This window comes from Hetaerina americana, unplaced genomic scaffold (assembly GCF_022747635.1).
Source record: "Hetaerina americana unplaced genomic scaffold, ioHetAmer1.1.p SCAF_34, whole genome shotgun sequence".
In the NCBI taxonomy this organism is placed as follows: domain Eukaryota; kingdom Metazoa; phylum Arthropoda; class Insecta; order Odonata; family Calopterygidae; genus Hetaerina; species Hetaerina americana.
The window spans coordinates 2,667,371-2,686,767 of record NW_027286919.1 but is presented as its reverse complement, the minus strand read 5'-3'; the positions used below and the strand labels follow the sequence as shown (position 1 = coordinate 2,686,767).

Sequence of the window (19,397 nt, the reverse complement as noted above, 5' to 3'; positions counted from 1 at the left end):
CGCCAAAACTTCAAGTCCTGCGTTTAATCTTGGTGTCTCCCGAACTACGGACATCCACTAGCACCGTGGCGATTTCTGTCCGGAAAAGAAGATCCTTAACGAAGCAAAATATTGTAATCGGAATCCTGTTTGAGCCCGCCATTAATTCCTCCATTGTAGAATCACAAATGTTCCTCATATTTTCAAAGATGGGTCCCACCGACACGAAATAAAACAGTCGCCTTTCTCATTCGACCAGTTCCCCACTTTTTCGTTTTATGAATACAGTCGCTTCCTGAATGCAATTTCTGAAATGCTTCTCCCATTTCAAATCCGCCGACAGTGTTCCTCACAAATAATTTACTTTTGGTCGTTGCTCTCATGAGGACCGAATTGTTCCGATTAAATATCCGCGGATAGCTCAGCGAATGAGGCATTTTTTTCATTTAAGAAGGAATTTTCTCCTCTAGTTGAGCACAACACAATCAATGTCTGTTTGCCCAGCTATTTTCTGAGTTATGTCTCCTATCCTGTCGCAAACGACTGGATGGGACCTGAAAGAGAGTCTCAGGATAGTTTAAAAATCGCGGTAGATATCAATCATTAATGGTGCTGAGGTTTGGTTTCGTCCCTCCAGACTCGGCGCTTCTAATGTGTCGCTGATTGTGTTTCGATAAATTTCGCTGAATAAATGTTTCCATAAATTTATTGGAAGAAGAGTATTTTACCCAAAACATACTATAAAGAGAACCAACACATCAAACGTAGATTTGGTCAAAAAATTCGGTGTGACGATAACTAAGGATATGTCCCGGGGAAAACACATTCGTGAAATTTGCGGAATAGCATGTAATAAGTTAGGATTCATAAAATAGATACTTGGGAATTGTAATTAGAGGATTTTGTAATTTTACGTTGTTTATTCCCCACCTTGAGTATGCTGCGGATGTATGGAATCCTTTACGATGTAGGTTTCATGTTGAAACCAGATCGAGTGCAACGTAGAGCGGCTAGGTTTCTGAAAAGTTTTTATGAACAAGGTAGCAGTGTCACGGCACTGTTGGAACCATTAGGACGGGATCCATTAGTTGGCCGTAGGTTTAAATAAAGTTTAAATTTACTGCGTAAATTCGAGGCAGCTTACTGGCCTGAGGATGTTAAAAACATATTACCGACGCCGACTTACTATAGTATATCAGATCACATACGTGAAATCAGGGAGATGGATAATTAAACGAATAGATTTAAAATGTCATTTTCTTCTCGTACCATTACAGATCAAAATAGACATGACAGCAATCGCGTAGGAGGCAATTAGAATTGGTAGTGCATATATTTTGTCAATTCCTGCATGATATTTTTTTATTTAATAGACCCACCTATGTAACAGTTCGACAGCATGATTTGAATATACGTACCCTGTTATGGAATACTGTTGCATGAGTATGCCTTCTTTCGCTTGATCGACATTCTTCGAGTGTATGATCAAACTAATATTAGTGTAGAGGTGACATGATTAGGATCGTATGAATACATGGCTGGAGACATAACACCCCCCGCCACACGCCCTTGCGGCGGCTTGCAGGGTATTATGCTGATTGTGATTGGATGGATCAGCCAGATGCAGTCCTCTGCGCGCACGACTCGTCAAGTGCATATCCATCCCCCTCACCAATCACTTCCGCACACCCTCCCTTTAATATCTTGATAATCTGGAAATACCGGACCTTGGATCTATTTGAAAAAGTAGATACAAAGGTGCCCTGACACCACCCGCCACACGCACTTGCGGCGGCTTGCGGAGTATTTAGTAGAAGTAATCACTTCATCCTTTACTATCACTCACACCAGTTACTTCTACTGCAACTCGCTGCTTTTCTTACGCTATCTCTCTCACTCACACTCATACATATTTACCAATGCATACTTATTCGGAGGTGATTGAAGCAACTTAAATTGTTATCAATTTTCCATCATTCCATTGCGAAATCACTGCGAATGTCGAACGGAAACACATATGCTACGTATGCAATGGTTGAGAGTTGATATCGCCCAGAATGCGGAAGAAGTTACGTGGATGGCGGAAGGCGAGGAAAAGTCAAATTATTGGGTAATGCAAGAGAATCTTTCATTGATAATTATTCATTAATTTAACACTTCAGTTCTGCTCGTTCGATTTAACCGAATATTTGCTCGTAACATTCTCACCAGACTAATTACTCTCTGCCTAAAGTTTTAACAGTTTCAACCGTGGCACATTTCTGCTTACATTAAAGCAACTTCTCTCTTTGCTTGCTTCAGCTGCGATCTCGATGTAAGAGTCCCTGATTTGAAAGAGTTTCACTGTGCCAACCAATGGAAAAAACAAGTCTGCTCTTCCAAAATTGAAAATTTAATTTTTTTACCATTCCTGGAGCAATTCCGCATAGTCTAGCCGGAGAAAGTTTTGGAGTTTCACTCTGTTTATAAAATATAGCAGGAGACAATTAAAACGTTTTTCACGCATGGTCTCAATTATGAACAAAAATATAACTTTTGTGAAGCAAATACGCTAAGGTGATGTTGGAAGTAAATTGAATGATATGTAGGTATGCCACATAGGGTAGTACATATATACCTGTATATACAAGCGGAAGGAAACTTCACCCAAATCATTTTTTAAGTCACAAGAATAAAAAATATAACTTTTCAAATACTCCAATGATAAAATATTTTAATTAAGGCAGTTGTTTGCTACAGAGTCAAGATTTAACATTCATTATACATCGCAGTAACAGTGAGGATAGCCAGTGTAGCATACCAGTTTGAGGCCAGCAAGAGGAACTTTTCCCTATTAAGATTTGACGAGTGAGTAAACGGTGGACACAAATTTATTACATTGATGTAGCGTCAAATTTCTGTCCCAGGTTGAAAATTAAGATATTAACACCGTTTTTACACACATTTATTGACATATTCTCCACCCAGGCAATTAAATGGCCATCGCATCCCACCTACATTGTCTTTTACATCTACGTACACCTGACCCTGCAAGACGCCTCGAGGTCACGTGACACGGGGTGTTGTCTCACCATCAAGCAGAGTAATTGTTAATAAAGAGCATTCGGGATGTTCACTTCATAATCCATGCCCTTTCCTGCCACCTGCTGCAGTCTAATAACACGAGGGTGGTCCAGAAAGTAACCTCCGATATGCTATAAAAAAATTCACTGATATAGAGGGTGCGTTCCAAATGTAATGTAATACCAATTTCCCGCACCGCTCCTATTGATCGCAGTGGGATCCGATTCTTGGAGTAAGTGGGAGGGGACGCTTAGCTTTGCCACGAAACCAGTCTCAGTGCTCTCCAAGTTGTAAAAGCGCAGGACGTCAGTTATTGTAAACCTCTACGCGCTGACCGTGTCACGAAAGACCAACCAAGTGAACTTTTGCAACGTATTGAAAATGAACCTGACTATTTGGACAACGTCATCACCGGTGATGAAAACTGGGTTTTTGAGTACGACCCAGAAACAATACGCCAAAGCTCTGAGTGGCAAACTGACCAGCCCCCCAAGCCCAAAAAGGCAAGAATAAGCTAATCAAAAGTGAAAAAAAATGCTCATTATCTTTTTCGACAGTGAAGGAGTGACCCATAAGGAGTTTGTTTCTCAAGGACAGATAGTTAACGCTGCCTACTATGTGGATGTGCTGAAAAGACTCCGAAAAAGGGTCATTAGGACGAGAAAAGACTCCGCTACCTGGCAACTCCATCACGACAACGCCCCTTGCCACAACGCGCTACGAGTCCACGAGTTCCTGGCGAAACACCAGGTGACAACGCTGCTCCATCCTCCTATAGTCCTGACGTCGCCCCAGCAGACTTACTTTTGGTTCCCTCGGATTAAGGCAGCCCTGAGAGGAACCCGTTTATCGTCCATAGAAGAGATCCAATCTGCGTGACGGAGACCTTGCGAGAGGGCCCCGAAGACTCTTTCCGGGGCGCGTACCCGTCATTGCAGAGTCGCTGGAAAAAATGCGTAGAGGCCCAAGGACAGTACTTTGAAGAATTTTGAGTGTTTGTGCCAATCTGTTCAATAAATTACATTAGAAAATAATTGCATTACTTTTGGAACGCGTCCTGTAGGTACAGAAAATTTATTATTTCCATCTCAAAACTAAAACACTCGACTATCTTATACATAATCGCCAAACATTTTGAACCATTTCTGAACTAGTTTTCAAATTCCTTCGGGATAAAATTCTGCCGCCTGAGATCGCAGCCAACCGATGACGGCAACTTAAAGCTCCTCGTCGAGATGAGCACGAAACATGTGGTGCCCGAACTTTTCAGTCGTGTTTCCTTGCAATAGAGTAAAACTTCCAAAAGATTACAGATCGTAAAACACCGGTTTTCGCGAACCTTTTCGTAAATTTCCTGGTTCAGTTCATTGTTCATCACAGACATCATCATGTCCATTTATGCTAACACTCTTAAACGAACGACAACACTGAAACACAACTCCTGACACTCATCACACTTTGGTCCGGACGGAGCACAAATTTGTCCGTGAATGTCAGCGACTTTGAAGTTTTAATATCAGTTGAAACCTTATCACTGGACGCACTTCAAATTTTGCGGGAATTCCAATTGCATTGCTCATTTTGACTCGCTGTTGTAAACAAACGACAAGCGGCACGACCTTCCAACCACTCTGCAGGTCGAGGCGTACTGACCAAGTGTGAGTCAATGCAGCGACCATTCGGCTCCCTCCATTACGTCTCACTTGACACGGAGTTTACTTTCTGGACAGCACATGACGCGCTCTGTTCTTCCACAGTTTCATCACCGCCGAGTTCCACCGATTCGCCCGGTAAGGAAGTCCGTCGGATGGAAGGGAGGGAGGAGACCGTCGACGAAGTCAGGAGACAGAATTCGCTCGTTGGAACCGAGGGCCGCCTTAGGCACACATTTACCGAGAGACGATGGGAGACCAACGATTGGGGTACGTGGACTGTTTTTTTTCGTTTCCCTCAGCAGCCGAAAGATGGACGCCAATGATTCTACCTTCCCTCCTCGAGATCAGCTCATTCCGAGAATAGATTCCGCCTCCCCGTTGTTTCATCGAATATGACGTATCGCTTCGACGCGCGTAGTTTTTAGCGAGATGGCACCTTACCGGTTTTAAGGGCCCGTTCAAGGCTGCCCGCTCTCCGACCTTAACCCCCCCCCCGACCGTATCACACTGCCAAAAATGCATACCCCCCCTCCCTCGTCCCCCAACCATGATTACCGCCCCTTGCAGTCCTCCATGCCTGAACGAACACAGCCCATTTCACAGTTTACTATTCATTTGAACCAACAGAATCGCGGAATGTTTACAGCGTATCAATTCGGGGCTTGTCATGCATTAACAAAGCTCACATCTATTGATTCCTTTTCTTCACCTTTCCACACAGTTGACACAAAGATCTTCGAATAAATAGTCAAGGAGAGGTGTCATTCGGCGCCAGTATTCAGCATAGCTATTACTTGAATACGCGTAGTTTGGGATCCTTTGCCGAATAGCTGATTGCGGAATGAAATTGAACGCACAAAACAAACAGCCCGTTTCCTAAAGAATCGTTTCGAACGAATAAAAAGGGTCGCACCGTTTACGGATGACACATGGGTTGGGGACACGAAGGTTAAACGCACACAGCCTAAACTTCAGGGTAAATATTCGTCATTCGAGTTGGACGTCGAGGGTGGGGGTTAAAAGTCCCGTAGCGGTATCACGTTAATAGGCGAGACCAAGGGGAGCAATTAAGGATAGTTTATTGCCGAGCAGACCGTTGGCACGAATCACTCTCATCGCTCACTGAATCCATCTGGAAGTATCTATCATTAATGGACGAAGGACAACATATGCATAACCGTCCTGTAATATTCTCATAGAGATGGTGATTCTCTCAAATAATGGAAGAGTTCATTCATTCGATTATGCCTTCACCGCGCAAACTTAGGCCCTTAAGATTGGATAATCTCCTTATCAAACGCAGTTTTGTGCTCTTCGCCTTGGACGCATTTGCTTCAAACTTCACTCTCACCCTCATTGAGGCCATCAGGGTCTCCCGGTGTATCTTAACGGCTCCCCACCGGCAAGATTACATCGTCGGCGGCTAGAGGAAAGTGTACACGTATTTATATCTTGTATTTTCTAAACCTGCCTTATCCATTTATCCGTAATTGCATTGAACAATCGCGGTGGAATTACGAATTGGGTCCACGTATGACATCCTATGGCGGCGATATCGTGACACTTTGTCTCTTCATTGTTTCCAGAAGCAGGACGTTATGGTAACATCTCGTGGTTGTTGGCTTTATTTATTTATATCGAGGCTTTGTGCGATGGAATCCAAATGATCGACGTGTACTCCATGCGAGATCAATTCGCCGAGCATCCCTGTTTCACTCTCAGGAAAGCAAATTTAAAAAGGGCGAGAGGGAGGTCACCTGAAAGATGGAAGGAAAGGGGACACTGATGCGCTGATAACATCAAAATGTTTCCTAACAGGTTGAATGAGGCTTCCATCGGTGGAATGGCGCCGTAATATGGTAACAGAAACATCACTTGTTAAATGTTTACGAGTTCCATTCCTTATAGCTGCCCGTTCTCCTTCCTGCGCAAACTCGAGTGTGTGAGTCATGGATCTCTTCGCGATACGTCACCCCCTCTCCGTAACCAACCGCTTTTCCCCACACCTGCCTAATTATCTCTCCTTTATCTGAGCCAAGATATATTCACTCAAAAGCCCCCCCTGTCCTTTTCCCCTCCCCACCCTTCCTTCTTTCCCCCTCCTCATCCCTTCCCTCACCAATCTCCCCCCCCTCGCTTGAAATGTCTTCGCAAAAGAACACTCTTCGACGGCGACACAAATATATTATATACATATTAATATTTAGTAATGGGGTCACATATTCAGAGGAACATAAAATACAATCAGATTCTCTGTTTCGTTCATTTCGAAAAGGTGTGTGATAGAGTGAATTGGGAAAAACTAATGAGTATATTGCAGAAAGTAGGAATAGATTGGAGGGAAAGGAGGCTAATCCGCAACCTTTACATGTTTCAAACTGCTCAGGTGCGAGTGGGGAACGGGGAGTCCGGTTGGGCAGTGTTAGGAAGAGGTGTACATCTACATCTACTTAATACCCCGCAAGCCGCCGCAAGGGCGTGTGGCGGGGAGTGTTAGGACACCACCCGTAATTTAGAAAAGAAAAAGAAAAAAAAACCGCATGCAATAACCACAAAATCATATATCCACAAAAAAACATGGCATACATTCATGCATGAACACCTACACCCCACACACATGCAAACACTCAATCTACATCTTACATACACATGCACCTGAAAGTATACCTAACAGCTTTGCAGTGTTTAACTTTGCTCCGACTTGTAAATTCAATGTTTTCAATATTTCTAAAGTGACTTCGGTTTCTTACTATTATGATTGTAAGTGTGTGTAAGGCAGGGTTGCCCATTATCACCGTTGCTTTTCAACCTGTATGCAGAGGAAATGATTAAAGAGGCATGGGAAGAACTGGAGGTAGGAATGAAAGTGAGCGGGGAATTTGTAAAATCAGTTAGGTTCGCTGATGACCAAGCTTTAGTTTGTCAGTCAGCCAAGACACCGTTAAGTTTTTGGTCACGTATCGCTATCATCATATTTCGAAGAATATATAACACAATTTTAATTAATTGAAAAATTGATTTTCCTGATTATTTTTCGTTATCCTTCATCCGACGTCAGATTTCTGATATGAGCCCCAGGAAATAAAATTCGGGAAATGAACGTTGTTATAGATAGCGTAAAATTGTGCGAATATCAGTTGCAGAGAGTTTTTAAATTGATTTTGTTCATGCTTTGCGATATAGATAATTAGGAGGCCTCAACCTACGTCATTAAATCGATCAAGCCCAATCCAATGGATTGGGAATAAGAACGAACAGTCGAGGCCGGAGAGAGTCGAGGGAAGCTCCTGGGCCATTACTATCTAAAACTATCCCTTTCAAAGCCTATAATCGGAGGAGAATTGGAAAAAGTAACAATAAGGTATAAGGCCTCGCTCGGCGCTATCTCATCCGCGGAAATACGAGGTTTGTCCAGAAAGTAACCACCGTTAGGCTATTAACAAACACTAAATACATAAAATACATATAGAATAGATACAGAAAATTTATTATTTAAATCACAAAACTGCACATCTATACTATTATTTTCACATACTTGCTAAACAGATCGAAGCATTTGTGATATCTCTGGACTAGTTTTCGAATTCTGCCGCCTGAGAACGCAGACAACCGATGACGGCACTTTCAAGTTCCTCGTCGAGACGAGCACAAAACTTGTGGTAACTTAACTTTTCAGTCGTTTTTCTATGCAACAGAATCCTATATAAGCTGTGAAAACTTTATGAAAAATACAGATATCGTTAAACGCCGATTTTCACGATTTTTTTGGTCAATTTTCTGGAGCAGTTCATTGTTCACCATACACTGGTGGCCACTACTGTCATCATCATGGACATTTGTGTTCACTCTTTAACCAACACCATTTGTGTTCACACCACTGACGCACAACACTGACAATCGTCACATATGGTCCGTACATTTCCCGATGAATGTCAGTAGCTTTGAAGTTTATTGCCAGTAAAAACCTAATCACCAAACGGATTTTACATTTTGCGGGTTTACCAATTGTATCGTTCATTTTGACTCGCTCCTGTAAACAAACGACGAGCCCTCCAAACACTGCGGCGTACTGACCTGGTGCGTGCGTGTGTTTATGAGTCAATACAGCAAACTTCGGTCCCCTACCACTACTTCTCACGCTTCGTAAAAAAACGTAAGTTACTTTCTGGATTGCCGTAGTATTAAAGGTATGGCCCCACACTTCTTAGGTAGATCAGACCACAAATATAAACTAAGGGTGATAGATTCCAGGACAGATAGGTACAAATACTCATTCTTTCCCCGAACAATCAGAAATCATAATAGTAAGAAACCGAAGTCACTTTGGAAATATTGAAAACATTGAATTTACAAGTCGGGGCAAAGTTAAACACTGCAAAGCTGTTCGCTATACTTTCAGGTGCATGTGTATGTAAGATGTAGTTTGAGTGTTTGCATGTGTGTGGGGTGTAAGTGTTCATGCATGAATGTATGCGATGTTTTTTTGTGGATGTATGATTTTGTGGTTATTGCATGCGGTTTTTTTTAATTATTTTTCTTTTCTAAATAACGGGTGGTGTCCTAACACCCCCCGCCACACGCCCTTGCGGCGGCTTGCGGGGTGTTGAGTAGATGTAGATGTATATATTAAAAATCTGAAAGTTATATTCTTGCCCCTGTAACTACATGGAATCTGAAAATGTTTTTCATCAAAACTAATAATGGACCAGAGCAAGGAGCCCAGCAAAAAAAAGAGAGTCAATACCGAAAATATTGGCCCCCCTAAGGGATGTGAACACATGTACTCGTTGGCCAGATATCGACACCGGCTAAAACCTAAGGGGCGAAGGTAACAGTGTATGTTTTCGCACTTGCGTAGGTAGAATAGTTCAACCTTTAAAACGTTTATCATTTAATTTTGTTAAAAAAATAATTATTGAATGATTCAAGGAAATATTTAATGATCCCGATACTTGCCTTGGCATATGTTTTATACCGTAAGCTCACCTTTCCCATCAAAAACCCCTGTCACCAGAACGTCTCCGGAACACATTTACCGAAATTGGCGATCCCTTGGCTCTCGAGTCGACTTTCTCCGACTGCGTTCTTCCTACGCTGAATCGCTCCTTCCCCATTTGGTCCACGGCATGCCCTACCAACCTAAAAATCTTAAGGAGGCCACTTTAACTTTTTCTCATCCATCGTGCGGCACCGCCGATTCACCCTACGGTTTCTTACTCGCAGCTCACTCTTGAGGTTGGGATCGCTTCTTCCCAGCGCCGCCCCCCTCCCTCCCTCCCTCTGCACCGCTCGCCCACCGCTTGGCCCATTATTCGGAAAGGGAATTGTCTCCTGCCAGTCATTTTCATCGTCCGCATCCTCAATCGACCCACTAGCCCCGTAATTAGAGCAATTCACACTTAACTGACTCTGTAATGACGAACTTTGTATGCTCCATCCTCTCGGCTCCAGATGTACGCCCGGGCGAAATGCTGCTTCGGAGTTCCACATTCCACGTTTACCGTGTTCATTTCCTGTTATTTTAAAATCGAGACTTTATTCCAATTTTTGCATCGTTTGTCTTCATTTGCTTTCGCTGGTAATTCAATGTTAAGGTCAATTTGACCGTTTTTGGGTTGTCGTTAAATTAAAAAACGTCCTCGTCTGCTATTCCAAGGGTCGCGGGTTCGATTCCCGCCTGGGTGAGTTTTTCTCTACCTAGGGCTTGGGTGTTTGTAAACGTGATCATTGTTATCGTTGTTAATAGTTCGATGTAAAGACCAGAATGTGCTGTTTTCGGACTTATACTGAATAAATAAATAAATAAAAATAAAATAAAAGAATTGAGTCACGAAAAAGAGTTGCGCAACTTTCTGTTTGCATAGGACTATTACTTGAGGTCACGTCGGTGATGATGTTACCGCATCTTTTAAATCTAAGGATGCGTGCGAATTGAAACGGGTCAATGTTCGTAAAGGACCGAGTTTTGTCGCACTGATCCCAGTGTAGCGCTCCTTTCGCGTTGTTCGCTGCAAGTTGGAGGGTCCATACGACGAGGGAGAAGGGCGCGGGCGTTAACGAAAGTAAACGCTTCGATAGAGTACGCATTCGTGACCACGCATTCGCGTATTTGAGAGAAGATCCGTTCCATTGGTCGAAAGATGAAACTTTGAGCGGAAAGTTACCGGATTGGGAAATAAATCAATTCCCTCGGACGATATTTAAAAATCTTGGCAATTATGAAGCGTGCAGTTTCGCAGAGAGGGTCGGAAAGACATTCCCGGCTGCGCGGATTAGTTTCGCGCACGCCGCGTCGAGCGATGTCGCTGCGGACGCAAGCATTCCCTCGGCTACGGCAATCGTCGATTACGTCGAAACGGTCGACTCCAAAATATACCGCAGAGAATCGCACGGCTCCAAATGGCACGCCGAGTGGAGGATAGGATTCGCTACTCCAAAAGAATACATCTAGCGTGACATAGAATGTATACGCTGTTAACATTTTCTGCTGAGAACACTGCAACCATGTAAGAAATAATGTGTTTGAGATCGTCTGCCTTTGAGGGAACTATAAATCTATTTCAATACAGGCCCTCCTCCCGAGGAGAGAGACTTATTGCATTATTAAGTACATGTCCTTACTCAATGGAGGTCTTCACTAGCAGAAGAAAGAGACGGGATTGCTGGCAGGCATGGTGAAACCCACGGGAAAAAATGCAACTTCAAATCTTGGTTGATCGAATTCAATACGAAATTTACCCTCTGGGTTCCCTTCTAACCCTCCGATAGGGTTAAATGGGAGACGTGCTCAAGGTAGAAAAACAACTGCAGGTGAAGGGCGGAAAAAATAAATCATATGACGTCCACCAGTTCATGAGGTAAGTCATCAAACTAACTTGTATATCGGGCAGGGTGGGTGGAGTAGCGAGAGTTGGATAAGGAGGTCGATGACAGGCACCTTGAGTAAAGACACAGAGAAAAGACTGTAATATGGTGCGTGGTTTTGCATGGCCCACTCGAGTCTGAGCACAACGTTTTCCCATTTCTGTTGCCTGGCGAGGCCCTTGTTTCGATATAACGTCTGTCCCAAAAGTAATATGACTTATCTTTTGCTGAATAGACGGAGGGACGGACGGACGGCGGTTTCTCTGGCTGGGTTCGAGGGAGGGGAGTCACGGGAAAGGCGTGGGGGCCGGCGGCAATTGGCTCCCAACTTTTGCGGAGTGAGGATCGTTTTATTGCGATACTTCTATAACGTGACCTAGTTACGCTCCGCCATGAACCGGCTATTGGAACATCGCTACGCAACAAAATTTAGCGTGAAACTGAGAAAAACTGGGAAAGATGGCGTGCTCAAGGAAGCTTATGGTGATAACGTCGTGTGAGAAGATTTTGAGGACGCCGAAAGTTCGGGACGCCCTTCGACTTCAAAAAGGGACGCAAACCAAGTGAAGGCTTTCTTGGACAGGGGTCCAATAGTGTTAGCATAAGTTTGTGATGGACTTGGCATCCTTACAAGTGATGTGTATCGACTTGCGACCGAAAACATGGCCATGAGAAAGGCGTGGAGGGGGGGGGGGTTGTTTAGTGCCGCGAGTGTTCTCGAACGAACAAAAGGAAACTCGCACGCGGATAATGGCAAGAGCTTCTCGACCATGTGAGTAGTGAGGATCCAAATATTTTAGACGTTGCCCCACCAGACTCCTTCCTCTTCCCCCGTCTCCTCAAATCCGTGCCGAAAGGACGTCACCACGACGTTTAACGACATCCGGGTGTTTCGTCTTCCCTGCTCTTTGCGCAAGCTCGTCAGCGAATGTTTATTAGTTAGTTTTATTTGTTAATGTTTAGTTTAGTAGTTTTATTTGTTAATGCCTTGCGGAGCCACATATCCATTTGTCATTAGAATTGAGTAATGCATTATATCGCCGTCGGTTATTAAATGCCGTCCTTATCTATGGTCGTAAACACGCACGGAGAAAGGAATGCACGCCGGGATTTTTCCACGTCGTATTCCCTGCGCGGAGAACCACCAACCTTGAGGGACTCCCTGGGCACGTCCCGTCGCAGGCGAGGCCCTGACCGCCACCGGGCTGCGGAGGCAGGGCCGGCAAGGGGCGGCGCGCCGGGTCAACGATCCCCGGCCCCTCCGGGCCCCCGTCCCGCTCTCCCCCCGCGGTCCACCCCCTCTCGCCCCCGTCCGCCCTCCCGTCTCGCCGCCTCCAGCCGCGGCACGCGCAGAAACGCATTCGAGCGACGCACCACGCCCCCCTCCAACACTGCACCACGGCACGACAATCCTCGCGGTACCTCAGCCAAAGGAAAAGGGCTCCGATGCCACGCACCCTCGCAGACGCACCCGTGAGGTGCGCGGGCCGACTGGGCACACGCGACCATCTCGCGTCGCACACCCAGCGCGGCCCCCGCGGGGGCGGGAGTTTGACGTAGTGCTCTGCGGGGGGTGGGTGGGGGCAAGGAGACGGCGATATGTGAGCTGGGAGAGGAGGAGGGAGTGTTTATAGGAGGGGGGGGCTTTGGAAAGAAACGGAGGATGGACTGAATGCGTGCGGGGGCGGAGGGGGGGGGAGGGAAGATAACGGGTGCGCCCCTGAAACGATTCCCGCCAACCTTATCTCCACCCCCCCCTTCGATCCCCCACACACCACCCCGAGCAAGGACGAATGGGCCGCGTTTATTTATGAGAAATTTCGGCCGAGTGCACACGCCCCGCCGCCGGGGGTTGCCCAGGCGAGGAGAGGCCTTCCGGCCCTTCAGTGATGGCTGCAGGTCCACGTTATTCCACAGACGTCGACGGAACGTCGTTGTAATTTCCAAAAAAACTCCTGTTCAGACATCGAGAGAATATATGTTTCTTCTCTGCCTGACCCTCCCTTCGTTTCTACCCCAAATACATTTTTGTATGATAAATATCGGGAAAAGTATACATAACACACCTCAACCTGAGCGTCAAGGAGCATCTGCTAAAGGGCTTTAATGTCGTCAGGTGAGTTAAATCCGGCGTGTGCTTCGATTAATACGGCGTGCTGTGCGAAATCCACCGAAAATACATGGTTTGTATAGAAAGCATCGGGAAAAGTTTTGGAGCAAAGTATTTATTTCAGATTTTACTGCTAAAATTCCTCAAAATCCTCCCGTAAGTACACCCCGTGTGCGACAACACACTTCACGCCAGTGGATTTTCTACTACTCGAAGGCTCCCTCCTGGTGAGTGGATTCCGGATAAGGGTCCTCTTTAAGGGTACGCATGCAAGCTTCTTTATCGGAACTTAGGGTCCCATGGTGACTTCCTTTGAGGTAGGATTTCGCTTTTGGGAATAGGGAATAGTCTGCTGGTGTCAAGTTGGGGGAATATATGAGGGTTGGGGAATCGTCGCGATGCTGTTGCAAAACCAATCGAGGAGACGTGATCGAAGGGATGAGGGAGGGAGTGGTCGATTCGTTCATTTTTTCTACGTACTATAAGAATGAGGTAGGGGATGGTGGAGGGCGGGAGGGAATGAGAAACGGCAAAAAACGGGCGAAATTATTCATGGGAGAGAAGTGGCTGTTTGCATCTTTCGTGTAACCGGCCTATCTAAGACCTAGACGTTTCTTTAAAACCGAAACACATACTCATCTGGAAATAAGTAGCCATTCCGAAAAAGAAAACTATTCATAACCTTGAGTGCAAATTCATTAAATTGGAAAAAGTCCAGTCTCCTTCGACACACCCTCCAAAACCGAAAGTTAAGGTAATAACTTACACTAGTGAGGTTGACCAGATATTCAGCGCGTAAGAATAGAACCGGAACCTCAAAGTCCTGCCGCCATTCATTTAGAGTTCTCTCACGATCTCTGTCCGGGGGAAACGGAGTTTAACATGACTTATAAGTACGAAATGTAATGCGCAAAATTCTCCTCGGGGAGACACCCAGGAGGGGCAAGAGTGTCTCCTTGCAAAGGGAACGATGATTAAAAAAATCAGACTCGTTCTCAGATTCGGCTTTTAAACGCCGGGAGGGACTCGTTGCAGAATCGCACGTTTCTGGTAATGACATCACTCGTGCGACTTCATTTCTTGTTACCCGTTTTCAGCCTTGCTCGCAGAAATAAAACGTAAATGAGGGAAGCACAGCTTATTTACAGCGCCATGAAATAAGTGATTTTCAGTAAAGGTCACTTGTCGTTGTAGTGGAAGAATTTAGAGGAGGCTGAGGTCATTTGCGCCATTAGGGATGGATGGATGGGAAAGTAGGAAGGGGATTCCGCGCCGGCATCAGCCTACTCTGATGAGGAAAGGCACCAAGGGGTCACACAGTTTAACGTCCCATCCGACGGACGGCCACTCAAAGTGCTGTCCACAGAGCAACTCAATTAGGGATCCTTATACCGCTGAAAAATATCCGCCGCCATCAGGCTTAGAATCTGGGCCCTCCGGGTGGGAAGCCAGTACGCTAGCCACCACAGCATCACGATCCTCGTTCACCTGTCACTTTCTCCGAAAATCCGCCATGGCAATCAAGTTCAATCGTTTGGGAAATGCCAGCAGCATCCTCAGCCGAAATATCAAATTCCGAAGGTTGAACATAATATTTCAGAAGTTGTACAGGTAAGACGAGATTAGAGAGCGAAGTCGTAGAAAAAGGCAATCGAAGGAGGGGAAAAGAGATTAGAGAAGGAAACAGCGTGGAATGTCGAGCAGCTGGAGATCGGTTTGTGACCTTATTCCCCGTGATGATGCTATACAGTAGATAAGCTGACACTCTGACACGCCCCAACGCAGCACGGATTATGCGTGTGGCGCCCTGAAACCTAGTCACAGCTACTAGATATCCGGCTGGCGGCCCGAAAAGATTTCGGGCTTCAAAATAAAAATTCACCGACCATATGGCGAGTGAAGCAGTGTTTGGGTGTGTGTGTGTGTGAAGGGTAAATGCCCAAACGCGGGTGGCACTCGGCTGCATTTGGTGCGCTCAGATGACCGTAGAAGAAAAGGCAGCCACAAGAGCATTCTTTCTTCCAAGAGTGAACATCGATTGGGTTATCTCAATTATCCCAAATATTTAATCTAACTCTTCTCAGCGACGGCTCTTATCTCGATATCTCCCGGTGCATTCCTTCTCTTCGCTCGGCACTATTGCTTCTGACGGCGCTAGCTCCAGAGTTTCCTTTCGACACTAATTCTGTTTATAATCCCCTTAATCATTGGATTGGATCCAGGATTAAATTGGCAATAGCAGAAAGGTATGACGAAATACGCGCCGAATATGGAACACTTAATTATTGAGGAGTCTACAGGCGCGTGGTATGTTGGGTTCAGGGATGACATCGGTGAGTCTGACGGATGCTGGGACGAATCCTTTATTCACGTGTGCACAAATTTCATAGTTAACTCTTGTAGAAGTTCCTTGGCTGCGATTTTATTTTTATCCGAGCTGAAACACCTGCGTATGTAGCGGCATCATCTGGATAAAAGCTAACTTTGGTTAGTCCGATGAAATTAACTTCAGTAAAGTTAAATCAGAATAAGTTTCATTGTCTAGTTAATTCAACAAAAACATTTTTTCTATATTATAAGTGCATCGTTGAAGTCTTCTCTTTTTTTTATATCCCCGTTTTTCCCGCAATTATCACAATCTAAAGTTATTCTAATAAGATTCTCCTTTCGTTTGACGTGACGTGTGTGGTTATAGTTTAAGTTTTTTGTTGTTATTATCGATGAGTTTCATATCCCGGTGAAACGCATCGCGCTAATAAAAATTCCGAGGAAAAGTATTTTGATCCTTCCCATGTCATAATTTATTTTTTTATAACTGAGCTGAACGAAAATAAATTGAAGATTTAACATTACCTCTACACATTAATTTTTATGCTTATGCATTAACATAAAACGGGTTACAACCGTTGTGTTGGCTCCTCCTACGACTTTCACTTCCCTTCTCCCCTCCCCCCTCCAGACTGCGTACGGATGGTTCACCAATGGCGGTGCTGCAATTGACTACGTGCTACTTTTTGCTCTTTGCTACGTTACAATTCTTTCCCAGATGAGGGTAATCATAGCCATGTTTCAGAAATATCAAATGTGAAATTGTTGTTTTGCATCTTTCTATCCTTTTAGAATGGTTCAATGTCTAAACATTTTACCTAGAAATGAATGCAAGTAGGATTCTTTGGCAATCGGATAACTTTCGACGCATTTCCGGGCAACGCTTCTTTTCCAGAATTTGTTTTTTTTTTAGGTTTACTTCTGTCGGACCTGAGTTCTTTGTCATTTTCTGGTATTCTAATTTCTCCATTCTTAATACCAGGAATCTCCCTTTGCCTATTCACCATCGAGATTTGCCACTTACGCGTTTCTTTTCCTCGGGAATGTGTCCCTATACACACACAGTGCCTCGTTATTTTTGGGAATGGCTTCGCGTGTCGTGAATTTCCGAGTCGCGCGTCTTCGTGGGCTCGGTTTCGCTCGGCCTTTGATGAACTCGGCCCGTGAATAACTGCTTTTTGTTCACACTATCATGAGAAGGCTATAATCCAGTTATTCGCTCTCTAATTAACACCATCGTATTTTACGTAGTTTGTGCCTAATTTTTCTATGAGGGACGAGGCTGAGTAGGCATGCGTACTGCATGCCGCGTATCCCACTGCGACACGCCCCCCCCTTGCGTAAGCCCGCGAAATTTCAGGCGTAGGGGCATCTAAGGAGACGCAAAGAGAACTGTGGACGAGCTTGCAATTTATTTATTCATATACCCTGCAAGCCACCTCCAGGGAATGTGGCAGGGGGTGAATACACACCAGAATAATTATCGTGGACCTGTATCCACGCGGAAACTTACGTAACGCTTCAATTCTATTGCTGAAGGGCGGTGTTCTCCAGTTCGGGTCCCGAGCTAAAAACAGCTCTAGCTGCCAAGCTGTAAGCCAATGCATTGATGCTTGATTATCAAATTGATAATTGATTGCCTCCCACCGGTGTGAGGTCCGGAAACTGGGGATCCTTCCTTCGCATGTGAGGATGGTGTCACAAGCGCCCTCGGCTACAATAGTCGACTCATTTTGGGGACGAGCGTAGCGGACTCGTGTTGCAGAAGAGGGTAGCCGGAAGATTTGACTCTCCAGCTGTGGCAACTACGTGAAATCGACGTCACTCCACTGACAAGAGTGTGTACTTGTTTCATATTTCCAACTCCGATACAATTAGGACGTCATCGCGACACCTGTTCTGCGTAATGCTCTTGGAGATGTCGAACTTGTCGTGGAGGACAAGAAGTGTAACATCCGTTTGAACACGTCCTTATCGCCTCTTGATTTTTCACTGACAAAGCCTGAAGTCGTCTTCCGCGACCGTCTCCGGCATACCACGGCCGCGAGCGAGACTCCGGCTGAAAAGAACGTGTGTGGGTACGCGCAGGATGGAAAATGGACCAAATATCAAGATCTGCAAACTGAGGCAGCTGCACCCGGGATCCTCAGTCAAGCTATTTATACTCTAGTCAGGTGTACTCTGTGAAGTCAAAGGCTCCCTGAAGGATAATATCCCGAGCGCCCCTACATGCAGGGCTGGTATAGCGGAAATACAGAAGACCGTCCTGCTGGGGTCCCTTCGTCTGCTCCTGGCGTACAACCCGCCTATCCTGTGCCGGCGGACGTGAGTGGCCACGCTGGCGAAACACCCCTCCCGAATCTCCGGCCATTACGATGCAATGAAACCATACGTTCACCGGAGACTAGGGAGGTGGATTTTCTACAAGGAGTGTAATACCATCTTTAATTACTTATATCCGGAACCATGGATCACCCATACGCATTTCGTTGGCTACCTGTGACCGTGGAAGGACATGCGTTTGGGCTGAAGAGCTTCCCGGTTGCACCGAAGAAGTGCATCTACTGTCCTTTCACATTACGACAATTATTTTGCGCCGGTAATTATCCCGACGACGAATGATACTCTCCTTTCACTTTCATTTTCCCGGAAATGATACTAATGGGGAAGAAATATATTTATAGGGTATTAAGTGCAATGAGAGTCCAAATATATGTATATGTGGTCTGCGCAATAAATACGCGAACTGGTGCAATCTGGCGGTCGTAAACCGGACTATAGCCCCTCCCACTAGTGGCGCAAGTTTCCTTAAACCCAATGAGCGGTCTGTGCTTTGCCGATCGTCGAGCTGTGCGTATGGCATGCCAGTTTTGTTGCCCTTGTTTTTACTGTTTGACGAAAATGGAATTTACGAAATCACGGAGCAACGAGTAAACATGAAATTTTTTGGTTAAGTGCGGTAAAAATTATCAAGAAATTACTGAAATGTTGACGGCTGTTTACGGTAATAATGCTTTTCACTTGATATTTCAAAACGCTCTCATACCAAGGTGGTTTGACGTACGATGGAGAACGGACAACCAACAAACCAGCCGGAATGATAAAGGAAGATGCGATGAAATAGGGCGTAAGGGGGATGTGAATTGTTTGAGGTGTCTATCCTATCCGTCATCCATAGTGTTAGATTTTTATTTTGATTCATCGACCGAGAACGGATGCAAGGTAAACCCGTTAGACGATTGATATGGTACAAAGCGAATAACTGATGCCGGGACCATACTCTGAGAATTCTTAACCAGGGCTAAGATGGCGAAAACATATATTTTTTTTTACTTTTAAGCCTACACATAGAAAAGTACGTATGCATACGCCAGTGATAGCTCCAAGATCATAAATCC

At 45.1% G+C, this 19,397-nt stretch overlaps 1 protein-coding gene across 1 annotated transcript in view; it reads right to left on the bottom strand.

Annotated features, from left to right (window-relative positions):
- The window catches only part of sdt (MAGUK p55 family member stardust), a 401,178-nt gene that overhangs the window by 114,586 nt on the left and 267,195 nt on the right, over positions 1-19,397 (bottom strand). The window lies entirely within an intron of this gene.